At 42.8% G+C, this 20,173-nt stretch overlaps 1 pseudogene; it reads right to left on the bottom strand.

Moving 5' to 3' along the window:
• Nucleotides 1-15,324: 15,324 nt before the first annotated feature.
• LOC123083153 (inorganic phosphate transporter 1-2-like) lies at nucleotides 15,325-17,148 on the bottom strand (annotated as a pseudogene).
• Between the last annotated feature and the right edge of the window lie 3,025 nt (nucleotides 17,149-20,173).

Genomic DNA, 20,173 nt, shown 5'->3' on the forward strand with positions numbered 1-20,173 from the left:
TGGTTTTCGTCTTTGCCTAAAAATAGTATTGATTCTTGGAAAAAGTGCAAAGATGCTTTTATCTCTAAGTATTTTCCTCCCGCTAAGATCATCTCTCTTAGAAACGATATTATGAATTTTAAGCAACTTGATCATGAACATGTTGCACAAACTTGGGAGAGAATAAAATTAATGATACGTAATTGCCCTACTCATGGTTTAAATTTGTGGATGATTATACAAAATTTTTATGCCGGATTGAATTTTGCTTCTAGAAATCTTTTAGATTCGGCCGCGGGAGGCACTTTTATGGAAATCACTTTAGGAGATGCTACTAAACTCCTAGATAATATTATGGTTAATTATTCTCAATGGCATACTGAAAGATCTTCTAATAAAAAAGTGCATGCGATAGAAGAAATCAATGTTTTGAGTGGAAAGATGGATGAACTTATGAAATTATTTGCTACAAGAGTGTTTCTTCTGATCCTAATGATATGCCTTGGTCTACCTTGATTGAGAATAACAATGAATCAATGGATGTGAATTTTGTGGTAGGAATAATTTTGGTAACAACGCTTATAGAGGGAATTTTAGTCCTAGGCCATATCCTAGTAATCCTTCTAATAATTATGAAAATTTCTACAATAACTCTTATGGAAATTACAATAAGATGCCCTCTGAATTTGAGAATAGTGTTAAAGAGTTTATGAATTCACAAAAGAAGTTTAATGCTTTGCTTGAAGAGAAATTGCTTAAAGTTGATGATTTGGCTAGGAACGTTGATAGAATTTCTCTTGAGGTTGATTCTTTAAAGCTTAGATCTATTCCTCCGAAGCATGATATCAATGAGTCTCTCAAAGCCATGAGAATTTCCATTGATGAGTGCAAGGAAAGAACCGCTAGGATGCGTGCTTCCAAAGATGCCTTTATTAAAGCGTGTTCTTCCAATACCTATGAAAATCAAGATGAAGATCTAAAAGTTATTGATGTATCCCCTATCAAATCTTTGTTTTCCAATATGAATCTTGATGAAACTGAATATGATCTTCCTTTACCTAGAAGGCGTTCCAAAAATTCGGAGTATTTAGATCTTTATGATGAAATTGACGAAAGTGGGATTGAAAGAAATAAAAATTTAGATGTTGATAAACCCACTATATTGGATTTCAAGGAATTTAATTATGAAAGTTGCACTTTGATTGATTGCATTTCTTTGTTGCAATCCGTGCTAAATTCTCCGCATGCTTATAGTCAAAAGAAAGCCTTCATCGAACATATTGTTGATGCCTTGATGCAATCTTATGAAGAAAAACTTGAGTTGAAAGTCTCTATCCCTAGAAAACTCTATGATGAGTGGGAACCAACTATCAAAATTAAAATTAAAGATCATGAGTGTTATGCTTTGTGTGATTTGGGTGCTAGTGTCTCCACTATCCCCAAAACTTTGTGATTTGCTAGATTTCCGCGATCTTGATGATTGCTCTCTAAACTTGCATCTTGCGGATTCCACTATTAAGAAACCTATGAGAAGAATTAATGATGTTCTTATTGTTGCAAATAGGAATTATGTGCCCGTATATTTCATTGTTCTTGATATAGATTGCAATCCTTCTTGCCCTATTATTCTTGTTAGACCTTTCATTAGAACGGTTGGTGCGATTATTGATATGAAGGAAGGGAATATTGGATTGCAATTTCCATTAAAAAATGGCATGGAACACTTTCCAAGAAAGAAAATAAAATTTCCATATGAAACCATCATGAGAGACACTTATGGATTGCCTACCAAAGATGGCAATACCTAGATCTATCCTCGCTTTTATGCCTAGCTAGGGGCGTTAAACGATAGCGCTTGTTGGGAGGCAACCCAATTTTATTTTTATTCCTTGCTTTTTGCTCCTGTTTAGTAATAAATAAATTATTTACCCTCTGTTTGGATGTGGTTTTGTGTTTTAATTAGTGTTTGTGCCAAGCTAGACCTATTGGATCTTCTTGGATGATAGTTATTTGATCTTGCTGTAATTTCCAGAAACTTTGTGTTCAGTGCCCGAATTACTAAAAATCATCAGAACGTGATAAAATAATGATTCCAATTGCTGCTGATCAATAAACACATTATCTAGGTCTTCTAATTTTGGTAGATTGTTTGGAGTGCCAGAAGTTTGCGTTAGTTACAGATTACTACAGACTGTTCTGTTTTTGACAGATTCTGTTTTTCGTGTGTTGTTTGCTTATTTTGATGAATATATGGTTAGTAAAATAGTTTATAATCCATAGAGGAGTTGGAATACAGTAGGTTTAACACCAAAATAAATAAAGAATGAGTTCATTACAGTACCTTGAAGTTGTTTTATGTTTTCTTTCTCTAACGGAGCTCACGAGATTTCTATTGAGTTTTGTGTTGTGAAGTTTTCAAATTTTGGGTGAGTTCTTTTGATGGATTATGGAACAAGGAGTGGCAAGAGCCTAAGATTGGGGATTCCATGGCACCCCCAAGATAATCCAAGGACACCAAAAAGTCAAATCTTGGGGATGCCCCGGAAGGCATCCCCTCTTTCGTGCACTTCCATCGGTAATTTACTTGGAGCTATATTTTTATTCACCAACATGATATGTGTTTTGCTTGGAGTGTCTTGTATTATTTGCGTCTTTGTTTGTTAGTATGCCACAATCATCCTTGATGTACACACCTTTTGAGAGAGCCATACTTGAATTGAAATTTAATAGAATACTCTATGTGCTTCACTTAAATCTTTTGAGCTATGTAGTTTTGCTCTATGCACTTCACTTATATCTTTTGAGCGTTATAATTTTTCTCTATGTGCTTCACTTAGATCTTTTAGAGCACGATGGTGGTTTGTTTTAAAGAAACTATTGATCTCTCATGCTTCACTTAAATTATTTTGAGAGTCTTAATAGCATGGTAATTTGCTTAATATAAATATGCTTGGTGTTCAAGATATGTGAAATTTTCTTTTGAGTGCATTGAATACTAAGAGAAGATTGAAGCATGATAATTGTTTTGAGATATGGAGGTGATAATATTAGATTTATGCTAGTTTAGTAGTTGTGAATTTAAAGAATACTTGTGTTAAAGTTTGTGATTCCCATAGCATGCACGTATGGTGAACCGTTATGTGATGAAGTCGGAGCATAATTTATTTATTGATTGTCTTCCTTATGAGTGGCGGTCAGGGATGAGCAATGGTCTTTTCCTACCAATCTATCCCCCTAGGAGCATGTGCGTAATACTTTGCTTTGATAACTTCTAGATTTTTGCAATAAGTATATGAGTTCTTTATGACTAATGTTGAGTCCATGGATTATATGCACTTTTTCCCATCCTTCCACCATTGCTAGCCTCTCTAATACCGCGCACCTTTCGCCGGTATCATACACCCACCATATACCTTCCTCAAAACAGCCACCATACCTACTTATCATGGCATTTCCATAGCCATTCCGAGATATATTTCCATGCAACTTTCCACCGTTCCGTTTATTATGACACGCTCCATCATTGTCATATTGCTAGCATGATCATGTAGTTGACATCGTATTTGTGGCAAAGCCACCATTCATAATTCTTTCATACATGTCACTCTTGATTCATTGCATATCCCGGTACACCGCTGGAGGCATTCATATAGAGTCATATTTGTTCTAAGTATCGAGTTGTAATTGTTGAGTTGTAAGAAAAATAAAAGTGTGATGATCTTGATTTTCTAGAGCATTGTCCCAAGTGAGGAAAGGATGATGGAGACTATGATTCCCCCATAAGTCTGGATGAGACTCCGGACGAAAATAAAAAAATAAAAGAGGCCAAAGAAGCCCAAATAAAAAAAGAGGCCATAAAAAAAAGGAAAGGCCCAAATAAAAAAAATAAAAAAATGAGAGAAAAAGAGAGAAGGGACAATGTTACTATCCTTTTACCACACTTGTGCTTCAAAGTAGCACCTTAATCTTCATAGTAGAGAGTCTCTCATGTTATCACTTTCATATACTAGTGGGAATCTTTCATTATAGAACTTGGCTTGTATATTCCAATGATGGGCTTCCTCAAATTGCCCTAGGTCTTCATGAGCAAGCAAGTTGGATGCACACCCACTTAGTTTCTTTTTGAGCTTTCATATACTTATAGCTCTAGTGCATCCGTTGCATGGCAATCCCTACTCACACATTGATATCTATTGATGGGCATCTCCATAGCCCATTGATACGCCTAGTTGATGTGAGACTATCTTCCCCTCTTTTTGTCTTCTCCACAACCACCCTTCTTTTCCACATAGTGCTATGTCCATGGCTCACGCTCATGTATTGCGTGAAGATTGAAAAAAGTTTTGAAAAAGTTAGAATATGAAACAATTGCTTGGCTTGTCATCGGGGTTGTGCATGATTCAAATACTTTGTGTGGTGAAGATAGAGCATAGCCAGACTATATGATTTTGTAGGGATAACTTTCTTTGGCCATGTTATTTTGAGAAGACATAATTACTTTATTAGTATGCTTGAAGTGTTATTATTCTTTATGTCAATATGAACTTTTGTCTTGAATCTTTCTAATCTGAATATCCATACCACAATTAAGAAATTCTGCATTGAAATTATGCCAAGTAGCACTCCGCATCAAAAATTCTCTTTTTATCATTTACCTACTCGAGGACGAGCAAGAATTAAGCTTGGGGTGCCTGATACGTCTCCAACGTATCTATAATTTTTGATTGCTCCATGCTATATTATCTACTGTTTTGGACTATATTGGGATTTATTTTCCACTTTTATATTATTTTTGGGACTAACCTATTAACCGGAGGCCCAGCCCAGAATTGCTGTTTTTAGCCTATTTCAGTGTTTCGAAGAAACAAAATATCAAACGGAGTCCAAACAGAAAAATCCTTTTTGGAACGTGATTTTCTTCTCGGATAAGACCCAGGAGACTTGGACCCTACTCCAAGAAGTACCAGAGGCGGTCACGAGGGTAGGGGGAGCGCCCCCCTACAGGGCGCGACCCCTGCCTCATGGGCCCCTCGGTGCTCCACCGACATACTCCTTCCTCCTATATATACCCACGTACCCCCAAACGATCAGAACAGGAGCCAAAAACCTAATTCCACCGCCACAACTTTCTGTATACACGAGATCCCATCTTGGGGCCTGTTCCGGAGTTCCGCCGGAGAGGGCCGTCATCATGGAGGGCTTCTACATCATCATAGCCCCTCCGATGAAGTGTGAGTAGTTTACCTCAGACTTTCGGGTCCATAGTTAGTACCTAGATGGCTTCTTCTCTCTTTTTGGATCTCAATACAATGTTCTCCCCCTCTCTTGTGGAGATCTATTCGATGTAATCTTCTTCTTTTGCGGTGTGTTTGTTGAGACCGATGAATTGTGGGTTTATGATCAAGTCTATATATGAACAATATTTGAATCTTCTCTGAATTCTTTTATGTATGATTGGTTATCTTTGCAAGTCTCTTCGAAATATCTGTTTGGTTTGGCCAACTAGATTGGTAGTTCTTGCCATGGGAGAAGTGCGTAGCTTTGGGTTCGGTCTTGCGGTGTTCTTTCCCAGTGACAGAAGGGGCAGCAAGACACGCATTGTATCGTTGCCATCGAGGATAACAAGATGGGGTTTATTTCATATTGCATGAATTTATATCTCTACATCATGTCATCTTGCTTAAAGCGTTACTCTGTTTTTAACTTAATACTCTAGATGCATGCTGGATAGCGGTCGATGAGTGGAGTAATAGTAGTAGATGTAGAATCGTTTCGATCGACTTGTCACGGACGTGATGCCTATATACATGATCATGCCTAGATATTCTCATAACTATGCTCAATTCTGTCAATTGCTCAATAGTAATTTGTTCACCCACCATATAAAACTTATGCTCTCGAGAGAAGCCACTAGTGAAACCTATGGCCCCCGGGTCTATTCTCATCATATCAATCTCCATCACTTTAATGTTGTTTTGCTATTTACTTTGCTTTTACTCTTTACTTTGCATCTTTATATCAAAAATACCAAAAATATTCTATCTATCAGATCTCACTCTCGTAAGTGACCGTGAAGGGCTTGACAACCCCTAATCGCGTTGGTTGCGGGTAGCTATCGCTTTGTGCAGGTACGAGGGACTTGAGCGTGGGCTCCTACTGGATTGATACCTTGGTTCTCAAAAACTGAGGGAAATACTTATGCTACTCTACTGCATCATCCCTTCCTCTTTGGGGAAAACCAACGCAAGCTCAAGACGTAGCAAGAACCTCCATTAAGAAAGAGAAATAAGAAAGAACCGATTCGGGTTGCACTCTGGTTGAAAAGAGATGCACGACTTGATAAGATGAAAGAACTTGAGCAGAGAACACAACACTCCGGTTAAATGGATAAGCATGAAAAGAACACGATCTTGACAAACAAGATGTTGGGTTGAAGAGAGCAACACCACAATGCCTCTTGAACAAGAGTAAGAATGGATTCAAAAGAACGGAGGAGAAAACAACATCTTCTACCTCAAATGCGCTTGAAAAGCATCTTTAGGAGAAGGGTCGAATGGAGTTGTTGGAAAACCAACAACGAAAGGATAAGCTTGAAGTGGACTTATGGAAGACATGTCGATATCTTGAGGTGAAATTCTGCCATTAACGGAAACAATAGATTGGATTGATATCACCAAGGAGACGAGAAACTATTTTTCCGCTAGGATAAAAGAAGAACTTGGGTCATTTATAAACACCATAAATAGCAACAATCCTTAGGGAAGGTTTTAGGTGAAATATAACCCAAGATAACTCCAATGAAGAGATTGATGGATTTAAGATATCTCATTCTTGACAACATGTGAATCGTGAAACATGAACTCAAATTATGAAGAATGACATAGCACCACCTCAAAAAGATAAAATAGGAAGAACTGCACTTAGAAATGGAAGATGAAGAATCTTTGAGCTCCTCTGAAAAGAATCTCGATGAACACTACGAGAATGAATTAACTCCTTGCTGAACCATCATGTAGAGCCTCCATGAAGAACTCCGGTAAAAGAATGATCAAACGAAAAGGAAAGAGAAGTTGAAAACATAAGGTGAAACCTTGTAATGATTTAGATGGATCTCCGCGATGACATAATTGAGAGAGCTTGGAACTCCGGGAAAGAAAAAGATGACACAATTGAAAACCGAGAACTTGATGAGCCTCCGGAATACGGAATTGAGTTTACTTGATGAAACAAGAATAAGAATTACATTATGCTTATCTTTCACCAATTAAATTGATGACAAGCAACGGATTTGGCATACTACTTATTCTCGTAGAAAGGATTAAGATATATATAGCATAACTTGAGAAAGTCTTCAACAAGTCACCGGTAGGATTGGGATGAACGAATGAATATATACGATAACGACTGACGAGAACTCTTGCACGAACCACCGTTAGGATTGACAACAAATAAATAGATATGATAGCAAGGAAGAAAAATCCTGAATAGCCACCGTAAGAATTGGAAATGAACGAAGTAAAGGGATGAATCACCGGTAAGAATTAGAGAACGAGTGAGGATACTTGAGGGGATTTAGATACCACTGAAACGAAGAGATCACGAGCTAATTAGAGAATATTGAATGATGCACCGGTAAGATTTGGAGAATGATAGATGAAGGCTGAGAATGAATAAGTCTTCTGAAATGATGGGCTCCGGAGGAAGGAAAAGAGAAAACAACTCATGAAATGCTTCGGATGGATGAAAAGAATTCCCACAATCAAAAACACTTATGAGAGGATGGCCTCAAACTAGAATCACGAATCTTTGAGAGAACGGATAAGATTGAGAGAGAAATCTTCTTCAGTCTTCAAGTGTTGAGAATGACAATGAGAAACACCACCATGAATTGTTGAGGCACTCTGGAATGAAAATTAGAAATGTTGAACCAACGATGAAAAGAATTTGACAGATCCTGGAGAAGTACATCTGACTGATGAAAATTCATTCTTGCGTCAAACTTTGAGATGAATTTGAAAAGCTCCGGGAGAATAAGAAGATTCAGGTAAGATCCTAGGAAAAGACCTGTGGGTTAGGGCCCACTCAAAAGATACACCGTAGAACGATTTAAAAGAGAGAAAGCACCGGTTGAATTAAATGGCTAGAATGAGATAACACCCTCGAAAGAGCTTGAAAGGATTACGAAAGCAGAGTGGAAACACGAATCTTCGAGATATCTTGAGCACTTCGGAACAATAGAATAACGAGCGTGGAATGACTGAATATAAGGTGCACCGGCATGAGAAGACATTTGAAACACGGAAAAGAATATGATCAACACCGAAAGCTTGAATTGGATCCACCAGAGAAGAAAAGGCAAATAATGGTGAACTGAGGCTCCGTTAGAATCTTCATGAGAATCACCGGGTAAGAACATGAAGGAAAAGAATGGAGAGACTTCACATGAATAAAAGGATAATTGATTAAGAAATCTGAGTCCTTGAAGAAACAAGGGTGGGAGGGTGGGAAAAACAAAGGCAACTTGGAGACGGATGAAACAAACACCGTTGACGAAAATTTTTGAGTTGATCTTGCAGATGTTGAAAATGACCGGATCCACTTGACGAGAAACTCACCGGTTGAAAAAGTATTGACATGACAATCTCGATTATCATGAAGGATTAGTATTCACATAGGAACATGAGAACACCATTTGGGGAAGGTATGGAATTAACACTTGACATTGAAGCAACTCGAATACCACAACTCAAAACAAAACAAAGGATTGGCTTGCAGAATAAGCCGGAACAAACATATGATAGAGATTTCGTCCGAAGTTTTCGTCGTGGGGCCTACACGGGCTCGATCGTACAACACCATCATGCACAAGGCAGTGCCAGCGATTCGATCAAGCAGGGGGCTCCTAAGTCGGGGAAGGCTCTGATACCAACTTGTAACACCCTCGATGCGGCTATATCTCCCACGTGTCGAAGCACGACTTAGAGGCATAACCGCATTGAAAGCAATGTCGCAAGTGAGGTAACCTTCACAACAACCCATGTAATGAATAAGGGAATAAGAGGTACATAGTTGGCTTACAATCGCCACTTCACACAATACATGAATACATCATTACATCATCCAGATACAATCAAGGTCCGACACGGAACCAATAAAAGAAGACTACCCCAAAAGCTACACAGATCCCCGATCGTCCCAACTAGGCTCCACTACTAATCAACTGGAAACAGAAACAACAAAACGAACACAATCTTCATCGAGCTCCTCGAGCTCGGTTGCGTCACCTGCACGGTATCATCGGCACCTGCAAGCTGGTTTTGGAAGTATCTGTGAGTCATGGGGACTCAACAATCTCACACCCGCGCGATCACGACTATTTAAGCTTATATGAAGGGAAAATGTATGAGGTGGAGCTGCAGCAAGCGACTAGCACATAAGGTGGCTAACAAACGCAAATGAGAGCGAGAAGAGGAGGCAAAGCACGGTCGAGAAACTATGATCAAGAAGTGATCCTAGAACAACCTACATCAAGCATAACTCCAACACCGTGTTCACTTCCCGGACTCCGCCGAGAAGAGACCATCACAGTTACACACGCGGTTGGTGCATTTTAATTAAGTTCAACTTCAGGTTCTCTACAACCTAACATTAACAAATTCCCATCTGCCCATAACCGCGGGCACCACTTTCGAAAGTTCAATCCCTGCAGGGGTGTCCCAACTTAGCCCATCACAAGCTCTCACGGTCAACGAAGGATATTCCTTCTCCCAAGACAATCCGATCAGATTCGACATCCCGGTTACAAGACATCCTCGACAATGGTAAAACAAGTCCAGCAACACCGCCCGAATGTGCCGACAAATCCCGATAGGAGCTGCACATATCTCGTTCTCAGGGCACACTTAGATGAGCGCTCCATACAACTAAAACCAAACCCCGAGTTTCCCCGAGGGGGCGCTGCATAGGGCTATAATTTGGACCAACACTCAGAGGAGCACTGGCCCGGGGGGGTTTAAATAAAGATGACCCTTGAGTCTGCAGAACCCAAGGGAAAGAAAAGGCTAGGTGGCAAATGGTAAAACCAAGGTTGGGCATTGTTGGAGGAGTTTATTCAAGGCGAACTATCAAGGGGTTCCCATTATAAACCAACCGTGTAAGGAACGCAAAATCCGGGAACATAACATCGATATGACGAAAACTAGGGCGGCAATAGTGGAACAAAACACCAGGCATAAGGCCGAGCCTTCCACCCTTTACCAAGTATATAGATGCATTAAAATAAATAAGAGATATTGTGATATCCCAACAAATATCCATGTTCCAACAAGGAACAAACTCCAATCTTCAGCTGCAACTAACAACGCTATAAGAGGGGCTGAGCAAAGCGGTAACATAGCCAAACAATGGTTTGCTAGGACAAGGTGGGTTAGAGGCTTGTCTTAACAATATGGGAGGCATGATAAGCAAGTGGTAGGTATCGCAGCATAGGCATAGCAAAAGAGCGAACATCTAGCAAGCAAAGATAGAAGTGATTTCAAGGGTATGGTCATCTGGCCTGAGATCCCGCAAGGAAGAAGGACGGGTCCATGAAGAAGACAAACGGACATAGTCGAACGAATCCTCACAACGCGACGTTATCAGAACTAACCCGAAGAAGCAACACCGGAAAGAAGCAAACAACATAGTAAACAATCATCACATAACATGGCATGACGCACAATCAAGTATGATGCATGTCCGGTTTAAATATGCATGGCATGGCAAAGGGCACAAACAAAACTACAAGTTAAGTGGAGCTCAATATGCAACGAGTTGCATATTGATGCAACACCACATCCATTATTTAGTTCTCTCTCGTTTAGGTACCCAACAATATTAAATGTTGTTAAACATGGCAAGAGGTGAGGCATAACAAAACTATACCATCCAAACAATTTAAATGGGGCCGGATATAACAAACAACAAACCCGGTAAAACCCCATATGCATTAGTAATTTAAAGCAAACAACAATTTTAAACATTTAAATGTTATTATCATGATGCGAATGACATGTGCAAGTTTTATGCAGTATTTATGGAAACATTGATAAGAGCATATTAAGAAGCATTTGTCATCATGGCGGAAATGAAAAGGAGTGCCACAGAAACGATAACGAAACGGTGCCACGGCAACATCCCGGTTTCCGGTAACTCGATTGAGATACCGATGCAAAGAGGAAGTGTGCGAATGCGTGCAAAAGATGGTGGGGCGCTCCCGGATTCCAGGTGTCCCATGAGACGATGGTAACAAGGCAAAAGAGGGGCAACGTGCATCGACAATTCGAGCACGGAGCAAGCACGAGCATCTCATACATCACACATGCATTAGTTCATGGGCGGTCGTCTCGGCGGTTATACCTTTGAAGCATGCATTATCGGAGCGGTTCGAGTCGGCGCAGAGGAAGTAGTGGAAGTAGACGTTCTCGGACGTCGAGGGAAGTAGTGGTTCACGTGATGGTAGTCGAAGTAGTCGTCCCATCGTTCATCAGCGATGGTAGTGGTTCATGGCGATGGTAGTCGTTCACATTCTTAGTCGCACAATTTTCCGTAGATGTTTGGGGTCACGGCGAGGAACTTGACGTCCACGGAGGCTTCGAGGGTCGATGGTTGTGGTACTCGTGACGGTAGTGGAACTTGACGTGGTATGGTCCACCGGTCTTCGTGACGGTAGACGTACATGCTCCGATGGTCGGGGTCGGTAGAGGTACTCACGGCGATAGGGGAAGTAGTGGTACACATCTCGCGTTTGTGCTACATGGATCATCGGCGATGGTAGATGTACACGGCAAAAGTAGTGGTACTATGCGTCAAATGTCGTGGTTCTTGGGGTCTTCGGACTTGCCGGCCTCGGTTCTTGCGACGGTAGTGATTCCCGTATCAACGTAGAGTAGTTGTACTTGACGGTTCCACATCGGTCGTAGAGGTCCACATATTGTAGACGTCCGGGGTCAACATTAGTGGAACTTGGTGCACCCTAGTGCCATTGGCTTCTTGGCGTTCCGAAACGAAGACTGCAAGGGGCCTCGAGGTGGTGGTGGTGCAGCTCTACACCACATAGGAGGAAGATCTTGGGCATGAGGCGTCCATGGTGGCCAGAGCCGAGGTGGATGACGAAGTAACGGTCCCACGGTTGAAGATGAACGGCGACAATGTGGGTAACAGGGGAGGTCAGAGGGTGCGGTGGTGCTGAACTTGACGAATTCCGGCATGGCCGGCAGGGGCGCAGTGCAGGAGGGGCGGAGGCCAGCTTGCTGATGAGGCGGACATGCCTCAGCAGGGGCCGGTAGATGGTGCAGCAGCAAGCACAGCCACAGCTACAGCGAGACATCGGCGCCATGGTGGGCTCGCGGTGGAGGCAGGGAAAGAGCCGCGCGGGGGAGGAAGAGCTGGTGGCGCTAGAAGAGCAGCAACAGAGCAGCTCACGAGCGGAGGCTGCTACTCGCCGGAGTTGATGTCCAGCATGGCGGCAAAGACTTGCGGGCATCCATGGCGGGGCAAGGCAGGGGTGCTCGTTGGAGGAGCTCAGGACGGGGATCGGGAACGAGGAGGAGAATGAATCGGGCACGGGGCTCTTGCGGTGCCCTTCCCTCGATGCGTGTCTGGCGGCGCCAGGAGGAAGGAGGGGTTCGAGAGGGGGAGGTGAGATGGGATCGAGCCAAAGCTCTCCCTGGCGGCGCGAGGGGAGAGCAGAGGAAGGATGAGATCGGGTAGGGTTTGGAGGAGTTAGGTGGGCCGGTGCTGGATGGGCCTATAGGCCGACTGAGCTAATGGGCCGGCTGGGTGGCCGAGGCCCAGGTAGCTGCTGCTGCTGCTTTTCTATTTCTCCAGACAGAAAAACAAAAAGGAAAGAGCAGGAAAAAAAGGAGAGGAGCTTGAGAAATATAAAAATATACTCGTGATCCTGAAAATGTGCTCTATTTAACAAAATTGGTTTGGAGATTTTTAAAGGAAGTAAAAATAATTCAAGTTTGAATTAAATTCAAACTTGAACCATTTTAAACCCTAACCAAAACAATTTCAATAGAGATGAAATTTGACATAGAGGCTAGGTGCATGGTGTTAGAATATTGAGGCAAAGATGAACATTAAAAGAGAAGGGAACGTGACACTTGCCAAAAGAAGGAAGTAGAGGGAAGGAGAAGGTGATGAAGCAAGATTCATGCATGGAACATGCAACACCTAATATGTATGAAAAACACACAATGCACATGATGACATGATGAAATACAACATGATGCAATGATGAATGCAAAGAACCAAACAAATCACACGACGAAACCCGGAAACCCTGGAAGGCATCTGAAGCTCCGGTTTTGGGGCGTTACAATGGGTACCCGCGGGTACCCTACCCGAAAACAATGGATATGGGCAATACTTGAAGAGATTTTTTACCCACGGGTAATCGATACGCATACCCGCATAATATAAGGGTAGGGCATGGGTAAGAAATTGTGCCCATGGGTAACCCAATGGATACCTAGAAAAATTAATAAATGAAAATAACTCCTATAACATGTGGGGTTAACATCCAACTCATATGGTCCAATCCTAAATCTCGTATTCCTTAAACAAGTCGTAGCTCATAGCCTCATAATCACCTGCTCGCCACTCCTCATACGTCCTATGTGACTCATCAAAAACATGAAATATTGACTCTTCGCTACCAGACTCTTGTCAAATACTCGATCCAGCGATCCCCAATTCCCACCACCGCCTTCCACTACGTCGGCCTTCCACCAACCGCTGCTCATACTCCCCTGATGCCTCCAAGAGGCCACCCACTAGAGGAGGCCACATACGTGCTATACTACTCTACCATGATCACTTGAATTTTGAACCCATTTCTCTACCTCTTAAGAATTTGAATGCTATATATTGTACCCAATGGATATCCATTGGGTATAGGATACCCGATGGGTATGGGCATGGGTGTCAGTTTATACCCATGGGTATTGAAGTGGGTGGGTATAAAAAGTTTCTATGGGTATGAGTTTGGGTAGAAGGAAGTTGTACCCGCTCATACCCTACCCATTGCCATCCCTACTGGCCGGTTGATGGCTTTGTTAATGGACGCCGATAACGGCCACACGTGTGGGCGTTAAGGAATCTGCCCACATGTTCTGTGTGGTGCCTAAGAGGACCAGCCCACACGTCTGTGTGTGTGGGCAAAACAATTAGCGCCCACACGCCTCTTTTTTCCCTCCTGCTCCATCTTACACGCGTGCGTGTGGGCCTCATACCCCGTGGTCCCACACGCCCCACCTGACACGCGCCCCCCGCAGTTGCCATGGGCCGGACCCTCGTTCATGTTCGTTTAAGTGCAGTTGCCATGTCGCTGAACTACGGTTGCCATGTCGGACAACTACAGCTGCCATGTTTGCTCAACTGCAGTTGCCATCTCAGGTCAAAGTTCCAGATTGCCATTTTTTGGACAACTACACCTGTTGCCATGTGTGGTCTGGTCTACTATAGTTTTCATGATTTCAGAACTTTAGGAGTTGCCACCTACTAACACTAGGAAGTTGCCATGTAGCGCTACAAAAAAAGGCATGCCAAAAAGCATGTTCGGGAAAAAGAGAGAGTTGCCATGTGCTCACAAACATGCTAGGGCAGTTGCCATTTAAAAAGAAAGAGTTGTCATCTGCTTACGTGCACGCTAGGGCAGTTTGCCATGTACCATGCAAAACATATGACAACTGACATGTTTGGATAAAAAAAGAGAGAGTTGCCATCTGCTTGCAATCATACTAGGGCAGTTGCCATGTACATTGCAAAACATACTAGGGCAGTTGCCATGTACACTAACATATGGCAACTGACATGTTCGGGTAAAAAATAGAGAGAGTTGCCATCTGCTTGCAATCATACTAGGGCAGTTGCCATGTACACTGCAAAACGCATGGCAACTGGCAGCTTCGGTATGGGAGAGGAGGCGGGTGTGTGGGCGAGATGGCAAACACCCACACACCAGCCCTTGTGCGTGACTGAAAACTGGTGTGTGGGCGAACTGCTAAACGCCCACACACCGGCCCCTCCGTGTGGTAAAACGGATGTGTGGGCGACCTCTCCCACACACCACACACGCGAGTTGTCCTATGTGGCATACAAAATCAGCTAATTCATGCCAAGATTCGTGCAGAAGTTACTGGACAGTGATAGAGGCGTGTGGACGAGTTGGTTAACGCCCACACGTGTGGGCGTTAACATTTTCGTTGTTAATTTAAAGCCGAGCTTTTCTTGAGCCTTCGTTTTAAAAAAAAATAAACTACAGGCAAGAGGTGATCTCTTGAAATCAAATCTAATGAACGGGGTATTTTATTGACAATTCTTCACAAACGAATACAGAGCCGCACCACAAAAATGCAATGCTAGGTTTAGGGAAAACCCAGCCATAAACAGCTACACACGAACGGCAAGCGACGCCTCAAATTCAGTAAGTGGCCACACAGAAGGAAAGAAACGCTGAAATGAAAAAGCAAACACTTGTGCATGATTCTGTGTCACCGGAGATGTACACCAGCCTAAGCTTCGATGCCATCGTCGCCGACGTTCTCCTTGGAGAGCTCCTCGAGCGACTTGCCCTTGGACTCCGGCACCAGCAGGGAAAAGAGCAGGCCCAGGAAGTTTGTGCCTGCGAGCACGAAGAGCGAGTTGCGCATGCCAATTCCCCGTGAGTAGCCGGTGTCGGGCTTCTTCTGGTCCTGCGATGCATACAGGAACCCGAACGCGCCGATGATCGCGCCTGCCTTACCAGTAGCGGCAGAGATACCGTGGCATGTGGACCGGAGCCTCGCAGGGAAGATCTCAGCTGGCACGATGAAAGTTGTGCTGTTGGGGCCGAAGTTGGCGAAGAAGAAAGTGAGCCCGTAGAGCACGACGAAACCGGTGTGGTGCCCTGGCTTCACCAAGTAGTCGTACGGTATGGCGATTGCTAGCATGAAAATGGTCATCATGGTGAATCCCATGAGCTGGATCCAAAACCTTCCAATGATGTCGATGAAGGCGACGGTGAACCAGTAGCCAGGCACGGTGCCACAGAGCGCGATGAGCGCTTGGGCGCGGGCGATGCGGTACAACTCCTCCAATGCATTCATAGTCTTGGCCGGCGGGATCCACCCGATCTTGGTGAAGATGTCCTTCTGGAATAGGTTCTGGCTGTAGAAGGCCACATCGAGTAGGAACCAAGTGCTTGTGGTCGCTAGCAAGTGCACCCCGTGGCGCTTCATGAACTGTCGGGAGAAGAGGCCCTAGGTATCACCGGTGGCCCGCTCACCCTGGACGTTCTCCTCTAAGATCTCCTTGTTGAGCACCTTGGACATGTCTGATGTGGCTTGCTTCGTGTTGCCGGCGATGAGTGCCGTGTACCGCGCAGTTTCGGGCATCTTCATGCGCCAGTAGTAGGTCAGGGCAGCCGGGATGGTGCCGAACATGACGATGATGCGCCACACGTAGTCGGCCTCCGGGCCGATGGACGCCGCGGCGTCGATGTAGAATGGCGGTGCAGGGAATGCATGTCGGAATGCGGACGAGACGATGATTGTGACGATAGTACCAAATAGGATGCCAAACCCCTGCATGGCAAACACGGCGGCGATAAAGGTGCCGCGGGTCTTCTTGTTAGCATACTCCGACATGATGGTGGCGCTGAGAGGATAATCGCCGCCGACGCCGAAGCCGAGCCAAAAGCGGAAGAAACATAGCGTCCCCATTACGCCCTTGGCCTCGTGTCCAAACGAGAGCCCAGACGCGATGGAGCAGAGGACCATGAGGATGAGCGTGAAGCCGTAGACGCTCTTGCGGCCGAGCTTGTCACCGAGCCAGCCGAAGAAGAGCTGGCCGGCAAGTGTGCCGCATAGGGCCACGCCGTTCACGGCGGCCGACACGTTTGCCGGGAGGTGGCCAGGCTCGTTGAGGGCAGGGTCGGTGTAGTAGATGCGCCCCAGCAGCTTGGTGACGAGGGCGATGCAGAAGAGGTCGTAGGCGTCCGTGAAGAAGCCCATGCCGGCGATCACGACGGCCTTGAAATGGTACAGCTGCGTCTTGGCAACGTCGAGCGCTTTCAACACGTTGAGCTGTTCAGTCGCCATGGCCGCCGGCGATCTCTCAGCTAAACTCTTCCCCCTTCTATCTTTCTTCTCTTGCTCTCTAGCTTGTGTGCTTTGTTAGGTGTTTCTGCTACGTATATATAGGCATAATTCAGGGTGAAGGCATACAGGTAAGGAGATATTGTAGTATGCCAATTCAACATTGCTAGTTGTAAGTATAAAATTGCCTATTACGGCATCGCTTACAAGTACAACGGATTGTACATATCAGGATGGTTCTTACAAAAATATACGCAAGGGTCAAATGTCTTGCCTTGAGAGCTACAGTTATGTACATTTCTATTATTAGAAGGATTGTTAAGAAATGCCAACTTTAGTTTTCAGGTTTGACCTTTGAGTTTCGGTACTATAGAATTGTGTGGAGAAAAATACTGAAACCAGATCATGGTTATGCTGGGAATATACCTGAAAGGAACAAACTGTCCTGACACAAGCAAGCTTTGGGAGAAAAGGTCAAGATCATACGATGATCTGTATCTTATGTTCTCACTACAAGCATGGAGTTAATTTGTCTCTCCTCCGTACCTACATGGTACGGGCGTAAGAAGGTAAGCGCACCGCAGGTTTCAGTAGGCCAAGAGGAAAGCAAGAAAATACAGAATTTCGATGATAAATGGATATGCAGTGCTAGGTCCTCAGACATAGCCACATACGGTCTTTTTAGTATTTCTGAGATAGCTTGTCATACAAATACAATGTTTGAAATTGTTCTTCAACACTTGCTAAACCCAATTTCAGAATTCAGATACGCTTCAGAACAAAATAGAATGCAGCAGCCACATGTTTCAGAACATTTAGAGTCCTGTTTGTAGTATACAAACAAATAAACATACATATTAAGGGTCTCGTTGGTCCACGTGATACTAAAAATGCATAGCCAAAAATGTAGAATTGTGATGTCATACAATTTTGAATTCTACATGAATAGAGAACATGGGAATCTGAATAGAAATCGCTTGGTTCTAGCACAGGGAAAACATAGAAATTTTCTTGAAGGATTAGGTGGATTGTGTTAAACATGTTTTGTACTTTGTGTTATTTGACTTGAATTCTACATGAACTGCAAACAAGGGATATGTATTAAAAGTTGTTTGGTTGTAAATAGGAAACATGAAGAAATTTACATGAAGGATTAGGTGCATGAAATAGTTGTCACGGAAACAAAGGAAAATAACTTCAGAATTCAGATAACACTCAGTACAAATAGCATGCAGCAGCCATATAAACACTGGTCATCCTAAACATAAAAACTACTAAACAGTTTTTTGTAACAAACTACTCCTAAACATATGCAGATTAAGCAGCAAGCAGACAGGGCAGCATTGAAAGCCATGCTCCGTACTATTTAAATTGTTGACTTGCATCCTCCCACTTAATTTCTTGGTTTCTCTTTGCCAAATTGCAGTCGGTTCGGCAAATCACGGCTCATAATATAGCTGCGGCATTAGATCATCATGAGAGCAGAATCTGATGCAGACAGTACTTAGCTTATTTAAAACCTTCTCGGCGGGAGAAAAATATGTGAAGATCCGAATATGCGGTGGAACCTTGCCAACTTGTCACTAGTTTGTAGTACTAATTTGCAGTATACACGGCCTGCACACGGTGTTGGTCTCCACGATAATGCAGTTATAATTATAAAAGGCGTGCAGCTAAGGCTAAACTAATATAAGAGCGGTATAAGGGTCTCCACTCCTACAATCTTACCATCTTAAGGCTAGCTATAACGGTCTCCACTCCTGTCATCTTACCAGTGGAGCTCATGGTGTTGGAGTTTACGTAGTTAAAAATATTTGGACGAAATGCATCAGAGCACAGTCATTGATCCAGAGAGAATTTATCAAACTCTTATCTATAACAACATCTCTTATCTACAACAGCTTTAAAATAAGTAAATAGCATGACATCACAACAACCACAAACTTGGCATAATAAATGAAATTGTCAATGACAGCTCAATGAAGAAATTAATAGTGTCAAATAACATAAATAAAGTTTCGTCCAGTCAGTGAGATATGCAAACGATCGCTCATACTACTTGATAATTTTCACTAGAAGGAATCTGAACATTTCATTTATTGATTATAGTCATCTGAATAAATATTAGAGAAACGAAAAGACATCTAGCAGGATAAGAATGTTTTGTGTAATATATGACGTTGCACTGCATATATTAGATATCGATCATGTGCATTCATGAACTATTTATAAACGCAGTAGATGTTTGGCTCTCTGGCGGTTACTGGAAGCTCATTTTTTTGTTGTTGAAGTATGATGATCCCATTTAGTAGATACGACGACTGTACATATTTTCTTGCTAAATCATTTTTCTTAATCGTGCTCTAAACAAACATATCATTGTGTTAGATGAAATGTTTATTTGAGCAACCACCCTGTAACAATAGAATTTAAGTAACTTAGGTATCATTCTAAACTCTCCACGATACCTTAAAAATCAATGAACCTGGCTAGCATTTGTTCTAGAATGTAACAGCCATAGCTTATCCATCAGGAAGACAGTTCATTTCCCTCGGTACAATAAAAGCAAAACAACATGCAACATGTGAACCACGACCACAGTTTCCTAATAAGTGTGGTTCCCTGATACCTGATAGTTCCAGAAGCTATTGTTTCAAGAAATTCACTCAAATATGTCACTTTCATTCAACTATCCATATACAGGAGATGGCTTATGCTTAAGGTCCATAATCTAAGGCTCCATTGTTACTTGTTAGCTGCAAACTCAGATAACGTTACTTCCTGAAAGCAACCGCTCATGACAACGAGATACGGCTCACTGTATGCAATCTATCATCATCATGCTTGACAATTGCATAAGTAATAAGTTGAATTATGCAAGCCATGTCAATTATAAATGGGTTGACATTTTTAGTTTATTGTCATTTGACCATACTATCTCCTGTTTTAAGTTAATGTTTCAAGAAAAATTCACTGCAAGAAGGCACTTTCATGCAACTATCCACCAATATACAGGAGAGGACTTATGGCTAAGTTAATGTTTCAACAAATCCACCTATATGGTATCCTCT

Source organism: Triticum aestivum, chromosome 4A, assembly GCF_018294505.1.
Source record: "Triticum aestivum cultivar Chinese Spring chromosome 4A, IWGSC CS RefSeq v2.1, whole genome shotgun sequence".
Lineage (NCBI taxonomy): Eukaryota > Viridiplantae > Streptophyta > Magnoliopsida > Poales > Poaceae > Triticum > Triticum aestivum.